Raw genomic sequence first — 22,320 nt, forward strand, 5'->3', positions numbered from 1 at the left:
AACAATGATCTTATGGTGCTATTTCCCAAAATAGTGTCTGATTTCGACAGGCGCTGCAGCATAACCACTTTGATAGATGCCTTGCCTGTTAATGTGGCGCAACTATTTGCAAACTGTACATCGGTTTGGTAATCTGTTACCAGTAAATCGAAAATGTTGTGCCCAAATTTAGTAATGCCTCTTAAAAAGCAGGAGTAGAATGCTTGAATAAATGTGCGATATTAAAAAAAAATGGTAGGGGTGTGAGTGAAATACCGATGTTCAAAATAGGGTCATCCAGGTTTCTGTTTGCATTTAGTTTTGCCGATGAACAGTGACTTTATAACAATATTTTCTGAATCATTACGCCAAAATACATTTATAACGTTTATGTGTATATGCTGCCAGAAGAAAAGAGCACACGATCTGCTCGCTAAAGATTAAGTCGGCAGAGGGTCCTGTCGTAGGACCTGCAGATCAGAGGCTTTTATCCATGCATGGGAAGCTCAGTCGTTCATCCTTCTGAGGTTGATAAATGATTAGCATTTGTACTCCAATAAAAAAAATCTGTTATTCAAGATGCGTAGCTGTTCAGCTTGATCTGTGTTTGGTATAAACAGTCATTGATGTTCGAATAACAATGGGTCCTGTTGCGCTCCAGCGTGGGCGGGTAGGTCTCAGCAGCCGTACGTGATGACCAAAATGCAAGCAATGAAAATGGCCTCCAGCCTCTGCATTCGTATTGGAAAATAGCTATAACTGGGATGCAAAGGGTTCCTGACATTTTTGGCCTCTGGTGCCTCTGCACCTGAGGCTACGCCCATGTGTATCACCTAATACACATAGGTATGCACTTATAGGAAGGACACAGCAACTCTTTTAGGCCCAGTCAAGGTTGCGAGAGCGTTAACAAAATTAGGGAAATTGAAACACCACTTCAGCTTCTGCCACAAACCTCAGGCCATATGAGGGCGTTGTAACAGGGAAGAGAGGGCCACGTGCCTCTCGGGCACCTACCACGAGACCCAGACCACGTAAGGGGGTTGTACCAGAGGGGATTTCACAAATCACTCCAAACACACGACACAATCCTCAAATCACGTTGTCTGAAATTTCTTGCACCTTCCCTGCCGGTGATTGGGGAGAAGGGGTTGAGTCAGCGTCGCTTCCGCGAGGGCGAAGGCCGCGCAGAAGTACACAGAAATAGCCTGTTTTTTTGTTCTGACTGACACATATGTGACAGCAGCCTGTATGTCTCTGCCTTTCACAATATTCAGATTTGCAGGTGCACGTGCATTCCAATCAAACGACAGAAGAACTCACGCAGGCACTATCCCAGTCCTATTTTTATGTACCCTGGCACTTGCAGTTTCGGTTTTCCCATTCACCTGCAGTGTGTAAAGACTTGACTGTAATGAAGCTTTAGAAGTGTCAATCAGGCGACAGGCAGCAGCAGTGCCCTACACGTTCCCAAACCCGTCCCCGAGGGCAGCGCCCGGGGCAGCCGCCTGAAACCACAGGCCGAGCAGGAATGCAGCTGTGCAGGTAGGTCTCCTCGGCATGCGCGACTGCCGGTTCCCAGCCAACACCATTCCTCCACATGACTCACATTCATTCAGAGGACTCCGCTCGGGCCGCGCACTTTCCCCCTATTCAGCCTGTTTTGTGGCTTAATTTCTTCTCCTTTTAATAATGCGTGCAGCGATGTTTCCAGCATTGGCCCCGAGCCGAGATAACGAGGTTTCTTCGCAGAGATTATCAGTCTGTGTTTGGGGTACGGCGCAGTGACACGGCCGCGCCGCGCAGAGCACGCACCGCCAGTCTTCGGTGCCCTTGAGAGCTGCCCGGGCCCGCCAGGCCCCCCGGACGGGAGGAGGAGGACCCCCGGCCGCCGCGCGCCGCCAGGTATGTGCATCGCAGGCTCGCGCCCACCCGGGACTCTTCCGCCTCTGGGGATTCGCAACAGAGGCGGAAACAACCGGAAGAAACTGTTTGGGTTCACCGCCCGGTGCTTTCACAGGTGTCGCGGGAGGACAGGTGTAGCGCCCCTGCCGCAGTCTCGGGGTTTTGGTTATTTCGTTGCTTTTCGTAACTTTAGTCGAACTTTGCTGGAGCTCCTGCACGTGTTTTGCAATTGTGTTTAGGGTGTGTTGGGCGAAAGAGCGGTTCGTGAACTGTATCCAAGAGCAGTTTTTTCCAGTTAGACACACCTTGTGTAAAGTGGAGCAGGGAGGTGCGTGGAATGGGCGCTGCTGAAATCCTTCCTTATCGGCTTTTTTTCAAATGATGTATGTAGTTCTATGATAGTTTTACTTTTTCTTTCGCTTGTTTTTTTTTATCTGATTTATTTTGTCTGGAAAGGGTCGTTGAGAGAAAACACAATTCGTCCTCCGACCTGAACTTCCAACGTATACTTTTGTGAGCAGTTTCTTTCTAAACACTATTTGCACTGAGGGTGGAACAAAAAGTTGTTTGGCGCCTTGTAGAACATTTACGAAACTCAGTGAACCGTGTGTTTGAAGGGCATTCCATTGCCAAGGTGCTGTGGGAGGAGAGCACGGCTGTGAGAGAAGCGGGAGGAAACACATGAAAGTAGAAACTGAGAGAGGCGGTTGGATAGGGAACATGGAGAACGAGGGGAGAGAAGAGAGTGCAGACAAAGATACCGAGTAAATGTGGAAATCAAAGACGCAAGAAGGAAAAAGAATAGGGAAGGTATTCGAAGACGTAGTGGCAGGAGAACAGAGACGCACACCGCGGGAGATAGTGAGCGAGAGACGGCAGGCAAGGAACACGGGACTAGAGTGTTCTAAAGAGAGAGCGAGATAGAAGGAGGCAAAAGGGCGGAGTGATTAAAGGGTGAGGCAGCGACTTAAAAAGAGCAAACAGTGACAGCCGTTGAGATAGAGGGAGCGAGCATGTGGACACATTAAAAGAGTGGGTTAGACGGGTGGAGCAAGCAACCAAGCCAGGGGAAGAGTGTGGCTAAAAACTATGTATAACGCAGAGCAGCAAGTCACATGGCGGCTGTACGTCTGTCAATGTTTCCACTTCTGCAGTCTGCCCTGTGCCCTAGAGAATTGTAGAGCAGCGGGGATGTGGTTGGTTCGGTACCACATTAGTCAGTTGGGCTTGAGAGGCAGCTCTTGACCTTGACACTGAAGCGGATACAAGGTCATATGCTTGGTAGGCCTTTTAAAGTGGCTGATCTTTCCATCCAACCTAAGCAGTATCTGATAGGCTCCTCTTCTTGATACGCTCCTGAACAGGCCGCATGCTCCCTTGGTGCACCTTCCAACTCTGCCTCATTGACAGTGGTGTAAGTACGCAGTCTCACTGACCGTGTAAGAAATACACGTTCCAACCTCTGTCCCATCGACCATGGTAGAAGTACAGTCTACCCGTTTTATGTGAGTGGGACATAAATAGCCAAGCATCCGTTTAAGATATGTCAGTAAACCTGTTTCTCTTCTGTAAAAAGTCAGTACTGACCCTACTTCTGTCCACCCCTAAATCTACAAATCTGACCCTACTTCTGTCCACCCCTAAATCTACAAATCTGACCCTACTTCTGTCCACCCCTAAATCTACAAATCTGACCCTACTTCTGTCCACCCCTAAATCTACAAATCTGACCCTACTTCTGTCCACCCCTAAATCTACAAATCTGACCCTACTTCTGCCCACCCCTAAATCTACAAATCTGACCCTACTTCTGCCCACCCCTAAATCTACAAATCTGACCCTACTTCTGCCCACCCCTAAATCTACAAATCTGACCCTACTTCTGCCCACCCCTAAATCTACAAATCTGACCCTACTTCTGCCCACCCCTAAATCTACAAATCTGACCCTACTTCTGCCCACCCCTAAATCTAAATATCTGACCCTACTTCTGCCCACCCCTAAATCTAAATATCTGACCCTACTTCTGCCCACCCCTAAATCTAAAAATCTGACCCTACTTCTGTCCACCCCTAATCTAAAAATCTGACCCTACTTCTGTCCATCCTAAATCTACAAATCTGACCCTACTTCTGTTCACCCCAAATCTGACCCTACATCTGAATGAAGGCAATAGTGTCTTCCTAGAAGTTCCACATGGATAAGTAATTTGTGCCTATTTTTCACCTGTGGGGACCAGCAGCTGAGTGCAAAGTTTGCTTAACACTTGCCACCTTCATTTGGTAAGTGATAATTATACATTTAAAATGTAAAAAAAAAAAAAGTAGTAAGGCACATAGAAGTCATCTTAAAAACCCCCTGCACGTCTTCTTTTTTTAAAGGATTTTTTTTTTTTTAATGCAGGTACATCATATAGCTGATGGTAATAGAATGAAATAATATTCATTTTACATGACACATTCAGCAAACTTTCCACCTAGTACATTATTTGTTGTCCTACACTAACCAATGAAACATTACAAACTCGTCCAACTAAGCAGTCTGCTCTTCACTCCCCCTTCACATCAAGTTACCCTCCCGTCCTTTACACTGGGGAGTAGTATTTACTGAGGTAAACTTTGACCATGTATCTGCCAGTTCAGTCAGTCACCCAATACCAATACCATTTTCACCCAAACTGTGTCAAGCAACTAAGACTGTGATACATTAACATTTACACATCTAATTTCTGAACCTAAGTAAGTAGATCAGGCACTACAAACACTCGACACGCATTGCAAAAGTTATCTGCACCAGGGCAGGGGTCTCCAGCCTTTTCTGTAATGTGAGTTGCTTATGTTTAATAAAAACTGTCCTGAGTTTGTGATGTTAGTATTATAATAGTGACTGCCTCAGACAAGATTACATTAGTGGCCATCATATGTAAGATTGCTAGTAGTCATCACCTCAGGGCATCAGCCAGGGTTGCCACAGTAATGTAAAAAGACTGGTAATTTCAAATGTCTTTAGATGGGTAATACATGAAAACCATAGCTGCAATCCCTCTGGCATCAATATAATAATATTAGTAATAAGACGTTTTCCCAACACTACATGATTTATTACTCGAATATCAGCCTTAAATATATTTTTTAAATATAATTTTTCCAAACATTAGATAATGAGTTCTGAAAATATACAGATTTCCAATTTTGGCATTTATTTAAATTCAACAGAGAAAAAGCTTTTAATTTAATAGACTGGGCTGCACACATGAAAGCTACTTACAGGCAGCTGGAGAGCTACCAGTAACTCATGAGCTACTTATTGGAGAAGCCTGCACTAGGGTATTTTTCCATCTGCAATTTACATTGTGTGTAAAGGCCTCTGTAAGTGTTGAACTATAGATATCAATGTTTGGCTCTGGTATGCTGAAGTGCCTCAATGCCTGAGCTCCGAGTTATAGTACCCAATAGCGCTTCACACAATCTGTCTTTAATCTCTTTGCATTTGGAGTTGTATTTTGATTCTTCAATTAATGGGATCAAAAGTGCCCTCTATTCTCACAGAGAACATCTAAACCAAACTTCTCATTTCTTTACTAAGGCCTCAATTTCCAACTTTATTTTAAGTTTTCCATACTCGCGCTTATGGTCTCATTTGAACCAGGCATCACACCTTAACAGCTGTTGTTCATGGACTTTTACATTTGCCCAAAATCCTGTTGAGTGTGAAGTTCTTTTTCAGTCACCGTCTTGCCAAACTCACTGCACACGCCTGCATATTCTGCTGAGTCACTATTCACATTTCATGATGGCATGGACTCACTATAAGCCAGGTACCTGTTATGGGTGTTACCAGCATTCCAGGCAAGTATTTTTCTATGCAATGTGGTGCAATAACCCCTAGGCATCTTATAGAAGGGACATGGCTGCCCTGTTTATTCCGAATCTAGAGATTTACCTTTACTTTTGAGCAAGTTCTGCTGTTATGGACGCTAGATGAATAATTAAGAAAAATGGTGCATTGAGGTTTAGAAGAATGATAGCTTTGGAGGCTATGACAATCAGATTGAACTTCCATCAATACTTATATAATTGTCATTGTTTGTGTACAGATTGTGCGGCAAGAACAGCCATCCATTCTGTATAAATTGTCTTCGCAACATAGGAAATGGAAACAGGCGATCAAGTAAAGAGAAACAAACTGTTTTCTTCGCCCAGTCCTGCACGTCTAACAATTACCAGCAATACGCGTTCCAGAGCATTTGTTTGATGATGTCAGCTGAAGTTTTGAGGTCTATTGTCACATCATGCACTGGATGTTCCCTTTACCGTACCTTGGTAATGGACACCGTCGTCTCAGTACAGGATCAGGGTCATGGAGGATTAGCCACAAAAACCCCAGTGGGTAAACTTGCAGCATGTTTAGGGTTTCTGGGGCACAGGAAGGGATGTCTGCAGGGTATAGGGAGAGGGGAGCTGTAGCTACATGACTTACATTCAAAGTTACAGTGAAAAATGTGGTGCCAGTATTACACCAGGGCTACTTATGCCTTTTGTTATGGGTGGTCTGTAAGTTCCACTGGACATGAAAATGCCAATTCCAGGGCAGGGAAATAACCGGGATTTGTACAGGTCGTTCATTATACAGGCCTTAGTTTCCATACATCTGTAGTGTCCCAGAAAATCTCGCTGCTGTGCATGGCTGGCACTTTACTAGACTGTGATTTGTACATTCATCTGAGTAAAGGTTGTATGACTCCCAGCTGGGGTTTTACATCCTATAAAATTAAGTGTGGACCATAGCAGCTAAAGGTGAAAAATGACATTTATATCCTTATGATTCATTCACCAGCAATCAGAAGTGTGTGGTGCTGTTCAACAGATAAGCATACAAAGTGTAAATAGTATATTAACTATTGTTTAATGCAGAAATGGCGTGGGAAGAAGCTAACATTATTAAGATGACACGTGTAGAACGTGATGACAAATTACTCAAATTACTCGTTGTTAGTGACGTTTTATACTTTGTGGACCTTGATTGAACAATAAATGGTAGTTGAGACACTAAGCACAAAATTATTTCTGATCCAATTCACAGAACATTTTTAAAGTAAAAAAAAAATCAGTCCTAATAGATTTCTTCCTAAGAAGGGAATACATTTCCAACCTTTGTCGTTTAAAAAAAAATAATGTAGTATTTATGGAATCTATGAATTTTATAAATGTACATGAGTACTCCTACAGCATCACACTTTTTTTTTTTAGATGTTTTTGCACCACAGGCTACAGGCTCTCAAAGGAACCTTTCTTGCAAACTGCTACAATTACTTTATGACTGAAAATGGACAGCAAGGGCAAGCACATGCAATGTATTTCACCTGCTATGTTATTTAGTATTTCTTGAGCACAACAAACACAGTAGCTTCAGGGTGCTAAAGCAATAAACATTCACTGAAAAGAAGAGCTTGTTTCTCACGGATAAAAGTTATGGTAAATTAACTGCAGTTCTAAACAACGAAACTTTTAGCTGCTTTAAGAAAAGGGCGAGGGAGTATTGTCAATGTAAAGCCAGAGGGAAAAGATTCAGTTCTTTTGAACCGGCCAATAAAAAAGCCCTCTGGCCAAAGGTGGTAGTCTGGACTTTAGTGATGCTAAGCAAGTGTTTGCCGCTCAAGCATAATGCTCTAAAAAGCTTAGAGATACAAATAGGAGCCTGTCTGTGGGGGATCGTATGAGTGATGACTGGTGACTTGATGGTGGTCCGTAGTCCCTGTAAGTACAATTAGAAATCAGGCAAGCTGCTTCATTCTGAATCGGGTACAGCCTCCTCATAAGTGCTTTTTTGTGGGACTAGGTAGCATGAAGTAGCATAGTGCAAGTGAAACTGGGTGAGAGTGATCACAGCTTGCTTGTGGAAATTTGTAGGAATGAATGGTAGAATCTCTTTTTTTTTTTTTTTTTTTTTTTTTTTTTTTTTTTTTACAAGTTGGGTGCTAGTAGCAGGTGCTGGGCACCTTTGCTATTTGCGGTTCCAGATTTAGGTTTCCATTTAAGATTATGCCTACAGTTTTGACATTGATTACTGGCAAAGGACGATAACCCATGAAGGAAGGCCATAAATTGGGATCCCAGTTATCAAAACAATTCCTGGTTACCAACAGTTCCGAATTGGTGGGATTAAGTTAAAAAAATTAGTGGCCATCCAGGAACGAACAACAATTAGAATTTTATGCACCTTGGACCAGAGTGAATAAAGTTACTCTTTTTTTTTTTTTTTTTTTTTTTTGCCCCTTCCGTGTCCTGCGAGCTGCGACTGCCAGGCAGTGATGGCTGTGTTGACTTGAAACTAAATTTGTGTAATGTGGTCATGTAAGAGATTAGAAGGGTTGGTACGAGGAGGGGATGATGCACTTTACTTAAGTTTCCTGATTGAGTGCTGAAAGGCAGAAATTGAATTATCAAGATGACACAGCTTCTAACACTTTCAAGGTCATTAAAGTTCACCCACGACTTTACAGATCATAGCAAAGAAACTCGTATTCTACTCTGCAGCTGGTGGTGTTCTATGACGTATTCATAGGAGTGAGGCTAGGTGTCAGTCAGTCTTTGCCTTATGGTGATACAAGTTTTGAATTGTAGGTCAATTACAGAAAAGCAGCCAAGGGATCTTGCTTTTGGGTTAAGTTTGGGAGTGAATTCCTACACCGTCCTCTCTGAGAACCACTTCTGGCTCTAGGAATGTTTGTAGCTTTTGTCTGGGAGAACACATTCACTCTAATGTGGGCTGAGTTTAAGGTAGGCATGGGACACCTATGATTAGATGAGGGCGAGGCAGGTCATGAGTTGGTTAATGTCCCCACTTGAGAAACCCCTTTTAGGTAGAGTTGCGTAGAATTTGATGCCTTGGTTTCACCAGGAACTCTGAGAGCCTCCATGTACAGGTTGAAGAACATAGCGATAGGGTGAAATCTTATAGAACTCTATATGTTACTGAATGTGTGTCTGGAAAGTCCCATCTGTATCAATTGATAGTAGTTTGAGGGAAATAAGCAATAATCAGAAGTACATATAGTATCCTCAAGATCTAAATCCTTGGTAAACCTTACTTGTTTAATTGGCCTATTTATTTGGGTGGTTTCATATAGTGTACACTATACCCAAGGGTGGCAGAATACTTTACAAAGACAAGTGACCAATACATTAAATTATGAGAGTTAAGAGTTGTGGTTGGAATTAGTCCATTGATGGTTTGGTAAAGAAGGGTAAAAAGCAGGGCGTTCGGCACATTTATATTTAGAGAAGAGTACTGTCCATTCTTGGAATATGCCATTCATTCTGTATTATCATTAATAGTATTATTGAGAAAAATGTTCCACACATGAACTATCCGGAGAAGCACCACAGATCAAATCTGAAGTAACATTTAAATAGCAAATTTGTAATTTCCTTTTTGAACAAATTGTATGAATACATTGTAATGGTGGCAGTGGGCTGGAGTCCTAGATTTGGGTGCATTTCTTGAAGCACTGGTTCAATGTTTTGGACTTCTTCAGGACTGAAGTTACGAGAAGTAGGGGTTCTGAGTTCCTTATTTGTCACAGGCCACCTAATTTATTAAGTTTTTTTAGAAAGGTATTTCAGATTGCCTTCGCGTATCGCTCTTTCAGGGATGAGTGCCACTTTGAGTATATTCCTTGTTTCAATAGGCAGCCATTCCAGAGTGATCAGGATCAGAGATATATAGTTGTATTTCTTAGTTCATGAGTCCATTCTGGCAGTTGTATTGAGGGCTGTGCAGTTCTGTTTAAAAGACTGAAGAGCTGTCATTATACTCCATCAGTTTGTATTTGGTTTGGTTCTGATGAAGGTAGAAGTTAAATCTGGAATCTAGCCACTGAAACGTACTTTAGCGATTTATTGAAAGCTGCTTAGTTCTATTGGCCATACAAGGAGGAAAGACCCTATTGTGTCTCCTTGACACTTAGACTTTGGGTCTACAGAAGGGAAAAAGGTGTTTTGAGTAATTATGTGACGTTGATTGGGAGTTAATTTAACCATGTTCAATTATAATTTGTTTTGTATTTGATCTACAAACATTTCTTTAAACATTGAGGCACAAGTTCAATAATGAATTGTGTATGGATAAAAGTATTTATGTACTACAATAACAACAATTTTAAAAATATTACTTTTTTAGGGCTTAGAAGAGTTGTGTGTTTGGTGCTACATATTAAGTGGGGACTCTTTTACCCAGTCCCACTTGCTGTATTTTTGTTGTAAAAAAACGTGCTGAGAACTTAGTGCAATGATGTCCTTGGGATATGATACATTTAGATAGAGACTGGCATTGTTGTCATAGACAATTGAGGACAGAAGCAAGCGTTCTCGGTAGATGTTGAATAGAGGTGGCAAGGGTCTTGACCCTTGTGGAACCTCTTTGTGTAGGTCTGTTGCATTTGAGTGATGTGGTCAAATTTGCTGCACCGTCTACAATTTTCCAGCTATGACGATAACCACTTTAGGTATGTGCCATTTATGCCTATTATTTCTGTGAGTATTCATTAATAATTCATCCTGTTTAAGTCACCAAGAGGTAGAGAATGATAAGAAGGCAAGTCTTCTTTCTCTAGAATGTGGAAGGTGGCTTCATCTACTTTCAGAATGGTCTGTTCTGCAATTGCATATTAATCTGACCACAGATTATCAAATATATGTGTGAGATCGTTTTTTCACCAAGGCACCTGCCTCTGCAGATAACACATACCTAAGTGAGACCCATGGCGAGGTCCAACATGGACAATGATGAATGTACTGTACTGTATGATATCTTCCTCTACCTCCCTTTCAATTCTGTGCCCTTAATGCTACTGTATTGATGAATTCCAGAACTCTTTATACGATTATGTGTACACTGAATCCCATGCTTTACAAAATTGTATTGGAATCTGAACACAACTGCCATATTCTCCTTTCTTGTTCTGGTGCAGGCCATGCTGGACCAAAATATTGCACTCATTACTGTGATATTGCAAAACAAAAAAAGATTAATAAAGAACATTTTGAAGTGATTGATTGCCTTGTATTTTTATCTGAAGTTGTGCCATCTGCGATTGGGTTGATATAGTGGCTGTCATCTTTGCTTCTGTTGGAAGCTTCTGAAATGTGGCTTAGTAATAGGGTTTTTTTGCTTTGGAGATAAACTACGTGAGTGTTAATCGGGCAGCTTTAAGGCTGGAGCGAAGGCTTGGTGTTGTTTTGCATCATCACTTTCCTTGTTTATGGATGACTCGTTTGCTGTAGGTGAGTTCCTGAGTGCATAGCTGGAAAAAGGTTTGATTTTAGAGGAGCATAACTTGAGCTGTGCCTGAGCATTACCCAAATGTTTTAGAAATTATATTATGTGGAGGAGGGCTGCGCCTTTCTCAGGGTTAGTTAAGGATGATGAGGCTTGAAGGTCTTGTTTGAGAGTTTCAATGAAGTAATTCTGTGAAGAATGATACTGTTGTGTAGTTGGTCGAGGCTGGCCATAGTGGAATGCTGGTTCATGTTTGATGTAGTTTTGATTACAGTGAGTTAAGAACAATCCAGTTGTAGAGGGTTCTTGTAGTCTGTAGTATCCATAGTGGTGAGGATAAGAAATATTACATTTTGGTATGGGTTTGTCATACCAAGTTACTTGAAGTTTGCAGCATCAAGGTGCATGTTCTTGGTGATAGTGCCTCCAAATAGGTTGAAGTATCTGAGGAGGGTGTTGTTGGAAGAGATGAAATTTGTGGTTTACTAAATATTTCGCTAATTTGGGTAGTATCTAGGTTCAGCAGAAATTCATTGTGCGGGCTGATAGAGGCAGTGGTAAAAGAGGAGTGAATTTCGGGGCGATGAGTTCCTGAAGCAGGGATTCTGGCCTTTAACTCTTCCTTTTTAGGTCTTAATAGGACCAGACCAATCAGGAAGTTACCAAAAAAAGGAAGTTGGCTTGTACCTATTATGAGTTGGACTCTGAGGATTCCCTAAGAACTTAAGAATTACCACGGCAGTCAGTAATTCTGGGTCTGAATCCAAAGCAGCTGAAATTTCCTTATGAAAGTTGATAAATTTGTGGTGATTCTGCGATGTAATAATTCCGATGGGGCTGATAACTCCTGTTACTTGTCTCACTGGAATTTAGAGGCCACTCATAATGATGGCCTTAGTGTTTGCCAGGCACAATAACTGCTTCTTTGTGTCTATCTGGCGGGGGTTTTAATACCATGAAACTTCAAAGCATCAATAGCAACAATTTTCCTATTGTATTGCAGCATATATATGATGCTTCGTTCTTCTGACTAGGTACTGAAGCTCATTGGGTGGGTTGCATGCTACACCATAAGTGCATGTTTGTTTGGAAAATGCTTAGTTGTGGAGTGTCCTCTTTAGGAAGAATTATGTAGTTATGTTTACAGACCAGAGTGGGGCTCTTATTCCAATACATATTGGTGTGCATAAGCATGTACTGGAGGGGAGAAGGGTAAGGGTCAGAATGCATGACCATTACAGGGGTGTGCAATTTAATAAAATATCTACTTGTCCATGGGACAGGTTGCGTTTTAAACCTGCTTGTCCTGTAAAAAATCTACTTATCCCTTCGGTGCTATGTAGTTTGGTGACAGATTATGGCAGCAATCTCATTATATAAGAGCTCTGATAATAGCCTTTCTGATTATGCCAGGGCTACTACTATAGTATAGTATAATACTTGCAAATTCGATTCCTTGCATAGCAATTTCCTTTTTTTGCCACCTTTTCACAGATCTACATACTGGGGTTGGAGCAAGCAGTAGCAATAGTTCCAGGGCTGGAATGCATTTGAGTCTGCATACCTACTAATGTGCATTTTTTAAGGATTTTCACCAGCTCTTCCCTAATCTTTTCCCATAATGAGAAAGTTGGAAATATACTCCTGACAATGGCAGAAGTAGAAGTTTTTCCAGGGTTGGAAAAAAGTAGTTGGAGGGAAAGTGGACTTGTAAACATTCAATAGATTTTCACATGAGCAAATCTACACATGTATATTTGTGTGTGCTAAAATGCAGTTCACAAATACTTTCTAGGAGTACGAATTCCTGTTCTACTTCTGTAAGTTCTTGTGAATTCATGAAAGCCACTGAATTCACAGACATAAACCACGGGTGCACTTTCATGACTTTCTTTAAGAAATGGGTCCCTAATTAGGTCTGGCGTTAACAAAGACATTTTATTTTTATTAAACTTCTATTTCTATCTCTCTGTCAGCTGGCTTTACTGTGATTGATTGCATTCTGCACTCCCACAAGGAGCTTATTGGCACACAAAGCAGATTTGTTCAGTGCAAGGAACTACTGTGGCAATCAGTGGCGTAACAAAACTGGAGTGGGCCCGTCTGAAAGAAAATGGACCCCCCCTCCAGACTCACTCATGGCAGGTGCCATGCTGAGGGGGCCCATGAAGAGGGGCTGCGGGACCTTTGTTAAGCCACTGTTGGCAATGTGTGCTTTTTAAGACCAAAAACGTTTTTTTTCTTTTTGCTAGTGTTTGTTACAATGGTGAGGACTTGGCAGCTTCCACAAAAATAAAGTGTTACAAAAGGTTATATGTCGAAACCACGAGTGCTTCAAACACCCATGGCTCAACAATGAGTTCGGAACAACGAACTTGTTGGTATCACTAATGCCTTTACAACGAATGCCTTTACAACGATTTTTCGTTGTAAAGTCATTGGTGATCAGCATGCACAGTTCCAGCATGCTTCCCCCTTAGCCCCCACCCCTAAAACTTACTGCGACCCCCCCCACCCCCAAAATTACCACTACCCCAGCCCCCTCCCCTAAAACCTAAAGCACCCCAACCCACCCCTAAAACCTAAACCCTGACCCCCCAAACCCTAATCACCCTGAGCCTCCCACCCCACCCCCAAAAAAACAGCCCCAGTCTCAGCCCAACTTACCTCCTCCTTCACCGTGTAGACTCCCTTCTTCTGTGCCTTAACCACGCATGTAAGTGGTTCACACATGTGTGGTTAAGGCACGAAAACCAGGAAGTTGTGGAAAACGAAACCGTTGTTTCGCTTTCGTTTTCCATGACTTTGTGGTTTAGGAGTCGTCGTTCCGGGTATTTCCTGTTACAAAAGCCATGTCAAAACAAGGCATGCATTGACAAACTCAAAAGACTCAAAAATTGTTGGATTGGTTGGCATTGCCAGTGCTTGTTTATTTTCATGCTTCCCATAATCTTGTTAAAAATGGTTACACTGATTTTCCATTAGGAACTACTAGCATGCATTAACACATTTTACTTAGTGATGCTTCTAAGAAATAGCACCTGAAATTTCATAGTAGTGAAACATTTATTTTCCTACTTGCATTTTTTTCTGAACATTTTATTTTGAAAGCAAAGAATCATCGCTCTTGTTTACAAGCTTCTGCAAACATTTGTAGCCAGTCATGGAGCATTCTGGGAGCATTCTACTTAGCCTCATATTGTAAACTTTTCAAACTTGTGAGTTCACTTTTTTCTGGAACCACTGTCAGTGCAGTGTGACCTTAAAACGTATATTTACAGCGTTCACCCCAATAATGATGGCTTTTTATTAATGAACCATAAATACAAGCTCGAACAGCATTTACATGGACACACATATTACCTCAACTGCAGACAGTTCCCTTCTCTGAAAACTGGCAGCTGAAGGGTTTGTGCTGCAGAGGGTTGGGCCTACTTGTCCCAAGGACAAAATAAACATGAAAACGTGTTGCCCTTGACCCCAAACAAAATGTCCTGGGCGGTAGAAATTCCACATCCCTGCATTACAGTAGTCTATTATGTTGACTATTGTGTCTGATTGAAAGGGGGTGGATTATCAGTATGGCCTATGTGGTAACTGATACGCTGCTTATGTGCATTGAGTAGAATGAAGCATGGTGAGATATAGCAGCTCATGTGAACCTGTCTCCCATCATTGGGAGGGGAAAGGTTCTTGTTCTTAATTGGGTCTCATTGGCAGAGTAGCAACTCCCAAGAGAACACTCATTAAAAGAAGACAGTGTAAATATTACATAGAGTTTACCCAAGAGCAAAGACAAACAACTCAAAGAAATGTACTGGATTACAGCTTGGAGACTGCCTACTGCGCCACGTCCCAACCATGGTTTCATTATTGGCAGTGCAGCAACACTGACGAAGGCCTTGTAGCTCCAGGCATGCAAGTATTACTCTTTGAGGATCCCTTACTTGGGGGCTGGCTGAACGGCATTTAAGTTCAGCTGATGTAGCCTGGGCAGCACCTGAGAGAGCTTGTTAAAGGCTACAGATCTCATATGATTTGTACCACAAAGATGTAGTCTACTGCTCCAAGAAAGAGATCATTGATACTGACGTAATTAGTGGACCATTCTCTTTTCTGAATCAAAGCTGTGGTGCAGATGATGAGGTAGCTGGTTAGTCACACATAATATATTAAAGGGTCATCTAAAAATCTGGATATCAGTTCTCTTTTTTTTCAGTCATGACGGTTGCAACTGAAAAAGGCTATACTAGCTAGTTCTCAGGTAACTTTCCTATGACTTACAAGGAACTCAAACCTAGACGTGAACTACTTACCCTGGAGCATTCAAACATACATATGCTTTCTGCACTACTTACACCTGGAGAATTCGGATGTGTACACACTTTCTGCACTGCTTACACCTGGAGCATTCAGACGTACATACGCTTTCTGCACTACTTACACCTGGAGCATTTGGACGTACACATGCTTTCTGCAGCACTTACACCTGGAGCATTCAGACGTACACATGCTTTCTGCAGCACTTACACCTGGAGCATTCGGACGTACACATGCTTTCTGCAGTACTTACACATGGACTATTCGGACGTACACACGCCTACTGCACTACTTACAACCGGAGCATTCGGACGTGCACACGCTTTCTGCATTTCTTACACCTGGAGCATTAGGACGTACTCATGCTTTCTGCACTACTTAACACCTGGAGCATTTGGGCATACACATGCTTTCTGCATTACTTACACCTGGAGCATTCGGACATACACATGTTTTCTGCATTACTTACACCTGGAGCATTCGGACATACACATGCTTTCTACACTAGTTACACCAGGAGCATTCGGTCTTGCAAACGCTTTCTGCACGACTTACACCCGGAGTATTCAGACATACATATGCTTTCTGCACTACGTACACCTGGAGCATTCAGACGCACACATGCTTTCTGCACTACTTACACATGGAGAATTTGGACGTACATATGCTTTCTTCACTACCCACACCTGGAGCATTCGGATGTATACATGCTTTCTGCACTACTTTTACCTGGAGCATTTGGACGTACACATGCTTTCTGCAATACTTTCAACTGGAGCATTCGGACGTACACATGCTTTCTACACTACTTACACCTGGAGCATTCATACGTACACATGCTTTCTGCAATACTTACACCTGGAGCATTCAGACGTACACATGCTTTCTGCACTGCTTACTCCTGGAGAATTCAGACATACATATGCCTTCTGCACTACATACATCATGAGCATTCGGACGTACACATGCTTTCTGCACTATATACACCTGGAGCATTCAACGTACACATACTTTCTGCACTACCTAAACCTGGAGCATTCAGCCGTACACACGCTTTCTGCACTGCTTGCACCCGGAGCATTCGTACGTACAGACGATTTGCTTAACTCCTTTGATACTTTCCTGAAAATGTTCATTGGTCTAAACTAACTTAAAAAATACATCCATGGTGTATGACTCAATTTAGTACATTTACACACGAGTAGATCCCGCCTGTGTGCACACATTTACCCAATGATTTAAACGGTTGTGTACTGTTAGGTGCATAGTGCATGCACTTCTTTCATTAGAAAGGGTGAGTAACATCCCATGTCTGCACGGGGCAGTACTTTTAATAGGACTTATCGGCAAGTAGGTACAATGGAACAATCAGCACCCGCTCTTCTATAATTCCATTTCAAGCTGTGTATTTACACTTTTCATGCTTTGTGAGCCATGCGTAAAGTGTGTCTGACTAATTCCAACTTTTTCCATATGGCAAAAGCTTTGTGAATCAGGCCCTTTGTGCTTGGTTATTGTCTCTCAAACACCTTGTAAAAAAACTGTAGAAGTTCCAGAAAGGCACCTTTCTTTGCAATGCATGGTTCATAGGTTCCCCAGCTTTTCCTCTAATGAAGTGTTTGGATGCCTGATGCCCGAATCAGCCGTACTGGGAAGGTGCAAGGGAGCATACTACCTTATTGATATTAACGGGCAGAGCCACTTTGTGATACAGATGTTGCCAGTGCTTTGTGAATCCCAAGTTTAGATACTTTTGGCCTCTGATGTCTAGTTCCTCTAATTTTTATGGCTGAGAATGTAAGGAATCCGTGTATGACCTCAGTCCTGTGCGCTTCATAGCGGCAGCACCTCCTAACTGGTTGTCAACACAGATCCCAAAAACCCAGGCCACACCAATTCACTTTTATGGAAGAATTGATGCCGCAGTCTGTTAGGCAATTATTCAACTTACAAGCAATCCTTCAACCACCATTTTCCTTTTATTCCAAGAGTTAGCGCCCTTCTTTTCATGGGCCCTCCAAACACTGTGCCATGCATTCAGTGTTAGCCTGTCTGCCCCAGGTGCCATATCACCTTGGGTGTAACTGTTCATTCGCCTTCAGGGCAAGCGTCTGCTTCCAGCCCCCACCGGGTGACCTTTCACTTCCGGTGCAACCACTCAATTCCTTCCTGGTAAGCGTCTGCTTCCAACCCAGCCGGGTGACCTTTCACTTCTGGCACAACCACACCTCCTTTCGGGGAAGCGTCTGCTTCCAGCCCCCACCGGGTGACCTTTCACTTCCAGTGCAACCACTCAATTTCTTCCGGGTAAGCGTCTGCTTCCAACCCAGCCGGGTGACCTTTCACTTCTGGCACAACCACACCTCCTTTTGGGGAAGCGTCTGCTTCTAGCCCACCGGGTAACCATTCACTTCCCGTATCACTATTGATTTTATTCAGGGCAAGCATCCGCTTCCCGCCCAAGACTGAATTGATATCCTGGGTGAACGTCTCCACCCTTCTTTGCCAATTACCTCTACACCAACTTCTTCCGGGCCACAGGCTCTGCCCTTGCTTGTTTCCTTCCAGTTAAAAACATGAGATCATTCAGGTAACCTGCCAGTACCTCCCCTGGGTCCTGGCTGTCACCTGTTTGATGGCAAACTGCGGGAGAGGAACAGGCAACATTCTTTACAATCGCATTGTAAGTACCACAATGCCTTGATGGGAGCTTTCGCTGCCAGCAAGGCCCCCCCCACGCTATAGCAGTGACCCTGTTCTTCTACTCTACCAATAACCTCTTGCATTCAATGCTGCCCTTATGGTCCGTAAAAATATCTCTACCCCAACATCTGACAGGTGCACCCATTCGGACCATGATAGTCTGGCTGCCGGAAATTAATTAAGCTATGCTTAATACCACCTAGGCCCACTCCCAACAGGAATTTGGCCATGAGACTGTTTAGCCTTCTTCTTGACAACTCTATACTGTTTTAGGATTGAGCCAGGACCATCTGGGGATGATCTTTGACCATAACACCTCTGTGGCATCCATGGTCCTGGCCAACTCAGTGAGGGATTCCTTCATAATCTGAAACAAGTTGCCCCTGCCCATAGTTGGGAGGGCATTCCCACCTAAGTGAGTTATCAAAATGTCTGGGTTTCTTGCCCGGGGTTGGCATGCCCGAATGACACCTTCCAATTTCCTCCACCGCAACCCAGGCTTTCCAAACCAGTCCACCCTTGTGTGCTGGAACTAAATAGAGTGCCCGATGCCCCACAAGGTTTTGCATTCTGTGGAGGAAAACACAATCCCAAAAAGGAGAGGTGAAGAACGAGCCCAACAGTAATGGCTTTATTACATTCATCAAGCATGACATTGTAATATATATTTTTGCTCCAACATCCACCCCAAGTTCTTCCCTGGCCCACCATTCTAGTTGCCCAATACATGCCGGATGTTTGGGCGTGTATATAAACGGAACCTATCAGAACCCCATCTCCCAATTTTTTTAATTTTATTAGCCGACATGCCTTCCTTGGAAGGCTGTTGTGGCTGCCCCAATCCGAAATTAATTTGTGGTGAAGTGATGCCCCGAAGCCCCACTATCTTTACCGTTGACGCCAACACCTTCTTAAACTGTTATGTTGTTAAAGGTGTCTCATCCTGAGTGAGGAGGTATGACTCGCCTTGGCCCCCAGCCCCTTTGTGCATGTACACTGCCAGGAGTCTAACTGGGCAATATGGGATGTACATCTTCATCTCACTCAATATAATGCTCTGTCCCCTGCCTATCTGATCTGTCTTGGATTGCCTGACTCTGGTGGTCTTATTATGAGGGCCCCAGCATAAATCCTTAACCAAAAGAGCCCTGCCACTTTTGTCGCTTTTGGCTCTGGCTAACAACTCGCTCACCCTGAATGCCCCGAAAAAGGCCAGTTTGAAAGCTGTACTAAATAGCATAGTCTCAAAGTGTGAATGGCACACTAAGGGCAGGTGGTCAATCAGTATTTTTAGCGTTGAAAATTCTATAGGTGACCTAAAATCCTGTTTCTTATTTTCATTTTTGGCCCATCCTTTCAAAGCCATCTTGAGCAGAAATCCTTTTGCTAGGTCCTGCAGACCCTTCAGCTTTGCCTTGAGTGCTACTGCTGCAAAGTGCTTCATTACCTGGATTTCTTTGCACCTTTTGCCCATACAACAAAGTGTTTGACCCACACCACCCATGCCTTAAAATCCTCTTCTGTACTAGCCACCCCAGGTGCAATGTCCGCAAAAGTCTCCATGCAACGCCGGTACCGTTGCCTTATGCCAACCGTTAAAGCCTTTTCCGCCATGCTCTGAAGTTGCATTTTTATTTCATCAGTTCCCAGAACTCCTCCTTGAAGGGTGTCATCTCCTCTTCTGCATCCGGCCACTCCGCCCGGAACCTCTCCCACTGCAGGTGAGTCAGAGCATCAGCTGCCTTAGTCTGAACCCCTTGCACATGCTTAGCCCTAACTTCAATATTGCACTGGAGACAGGTTCGCACCAGATGCCTTAGTAACCCCAGTACAGTGGGGCATGATGCTGTTTGCACATTAATGGCATGGACAGCTGCCATGTTGTCCAATTATATGACCAATTTCCTGTTGGCCAGGTGATCTGTCCAAAGCAGCAATGAACCAAGAATGGGAAAGAGCTCTAATGCTGTTATATTCCCCATCACTTTAAAATTGTGCCAAGCAGCTGGCCATGCCCTGGCGCACCAAGCTGTCCCCAATATTGCTTCAAAGCATCAGTGTACACTTGCAATTGCTCATTTGTCATCCACGGTGATGGCCACAATCTAACTCCATTGAAACTCTCTAGAAAAGACAGCCACATACGCAGTTCCCCTTTCAGTCCTGCCCCCAACCTTACAAAATTATGCTTTTTAGTAATGCCTGCTGTTGCACATGCCACCCTCCTGGAAAAGACTCTCCCCGCCTGAATGACCCTGGATGCAAAGTTGAGCTTCCCCAGCAGCTCCTGAATGACCTTTAATGTTGCTTTCTCTTTTGCTAGCACCCTCCAAATTACTGTTGCCAAATCTTATATCTTTCCCGCTGGGAGGCAGGACACCCCTTCTCTGGAGTCCAGCTCTATCCCCAAAAATGTCAATCTAATCGTTGGGCCCTCTGTTTTCCCTACAGCCAAAGGAATCCCCAATCCTTGTGAAACAACTTCAAAGGCCGCCAACAATTGTGCACAGTCAGATAAGTTTGCTCTTCCTACAAACAAGAAATCATCAAGTTAATGGAGCTTGCCCCCCTCGCCTCCACCCCCACGCCCCCCCGCCAGCTGCAACCTGTGTGTTGCCCACTCAAAGAAAGAACTAAAAGCCTCAAAATACGTGCATGATACTGAACATCCAATGGGCATGCACCTGTCATATGATAGCTTTCCTTGGAACCCCCACAAGTGGAAGCTTTACGGATGTATTGGCAACCGCCTAAATGCCAATACAACATCCATAAGGGCACCGAATCCAGCCTTCCTGACTAGCTCAATCGCCTCGTCAAATGAAGCGTAGGAGACTGAACACAAGTCAATCATTAACTTAATTGCCTTTGGGATATGAAGATGATGAATCATCTGATATTTGCCTTCCTCTTTTTTGTGTATGATCCCTAGTGGAGAGAGAAAGTTTGCTAATGGAGGTCTGTAAAATGGGCATGCTATCCTACCCCAACCTGGCTCTTTTTCTACTTTTTCTGCCACTGTGTCTGGCAATTCCTCTGCTGAGCAGAGTTCCTAGATGACCTTCCCGCCACTGGGCCATAGTAAGGTATTTTTTAACCCCTCCTTAAAACCCCAGAAGGGTAATTCCCTCTTATCTTCCTTGGGATAGTCATGCAAAAGTGACGCTAGGATATCAAAATGGATCGGGCATGGGCTTTTTGTAAATTAGTCCAAGCTATGGCTGGCTATTGAATATGCCTCCAGGTGTTGCTCTGTTGAGGGTTTTGCTAGAAAAAACTGGGTGGTTTGCCCCACACCGTGAACACCCATGTTCGAATTTGCACGCCAACCCCCAGTAGGAGTTGCCTGCACTGAACAGGCGGCAGGTGTTATCACGTATTTTACGCTGGAGCAATGGCTTAAACCTGTCTGCCACCTTTGATGTCTGAAATGACTGTAACTGCCTCTGCAGTGGCTGTGGGTGCCCGACCATTGGATGCCCTTGGCTAGCAGCTGTGCCTTGACTAACTGGCGGTGGTGCCACGCCACCTTGTGGTTGAACAGTGTGCAGCAATGTTGTTGCTTGCCCGGAGCCAGATTGCAGCCCCGTCCCTGCCAATGACTGTGGGTCCCTCTCCCAACTGGGCCGTGGATTCTGCTGGCCATTCACAACTTGATGTAATACTCCTCTGTCATGCATTGCAGACATTGGGCAACCATTACTAAGCTGTTGGCCGGGCACCCCAAGCACTTGCTGTCTCCCTTCCATACCTAACCATTGTTGCAGTGCCGGCCCCCCAATAGGTTGCTGTTGTGCTAAACCCCATCCAGTGTGGTGGTGACTTTGGCTGACTAAAGAATGCTTATAACTTGGGCCAGACCCAAATCCTTGATGTTGAGAACCGGTAAGTGGATGTCCAAGAAATGGTAGGTAAATTTTCGAACTGACCACTCTGTGCCTGCTGTGAGCCTGTCTGTGAGTGCCGGGCCAGTCCTGACACTGTGCTTGAGAGATTGTGCTGGTACATTTCTTCTTTGTAACCCCTGCCACCAAAGTGTTGTGGGTCACTGCTGTAAACCAAATCCTGCCCCAGATGCTACTACACCATATCCAGCACCAGCTCCATCCATTCCTCAGCCTCCCTCTGATCCCA

At 43.7% G+C, this 22,320-nt stretch overlaps 1 protein-coding gene across 4 annotated transcripts in view; it reads left to right on the forward strand.

Moving 5' to 3' along the window:
• The window catches only part of RBM47 (RNA binding motif protein 47), a 311,562-nt gene that overhangs the window by 154,146 nt on the left and 135,096 nt on the right, over nucleotides 1–22,320 (forward strand). The window contains exon 1 of one of the 4 annotated variants that reach the window (XM_069201976.1): nucleotides 1,364–1,524. The exons of 2 other annotated variants lie outside the window; for them this stretch is intronic. The gene's annotated coding sequence lies outside the window, so the exon portion shown is untranslated. Of the gene's footprint in view, nucleotides 1–1,363; nucleotides 1,525–1,586; nucleotides 1,885–22,320 lie in introns of those variants that run through there. One more of the 4 variants, XM_069201961.1, reaches the window with a different exon arrangement.

The sequence above is a fragment of the Pleurodeles waltl genome, chromosome 1_2 (genome assembly GCF_031143425.1).
Source record: "Pleurodeles waltl isolate 20211129_DDA chromosome 1_2, aPleWal1.hap1.20221129, whole genome shotgun sequence".
NCBI lineage: Eukaryota > Metazoa > Chordata > Amphibia > Caudata > Salamandridae > Pleurodeles > Pleurodeles waltl.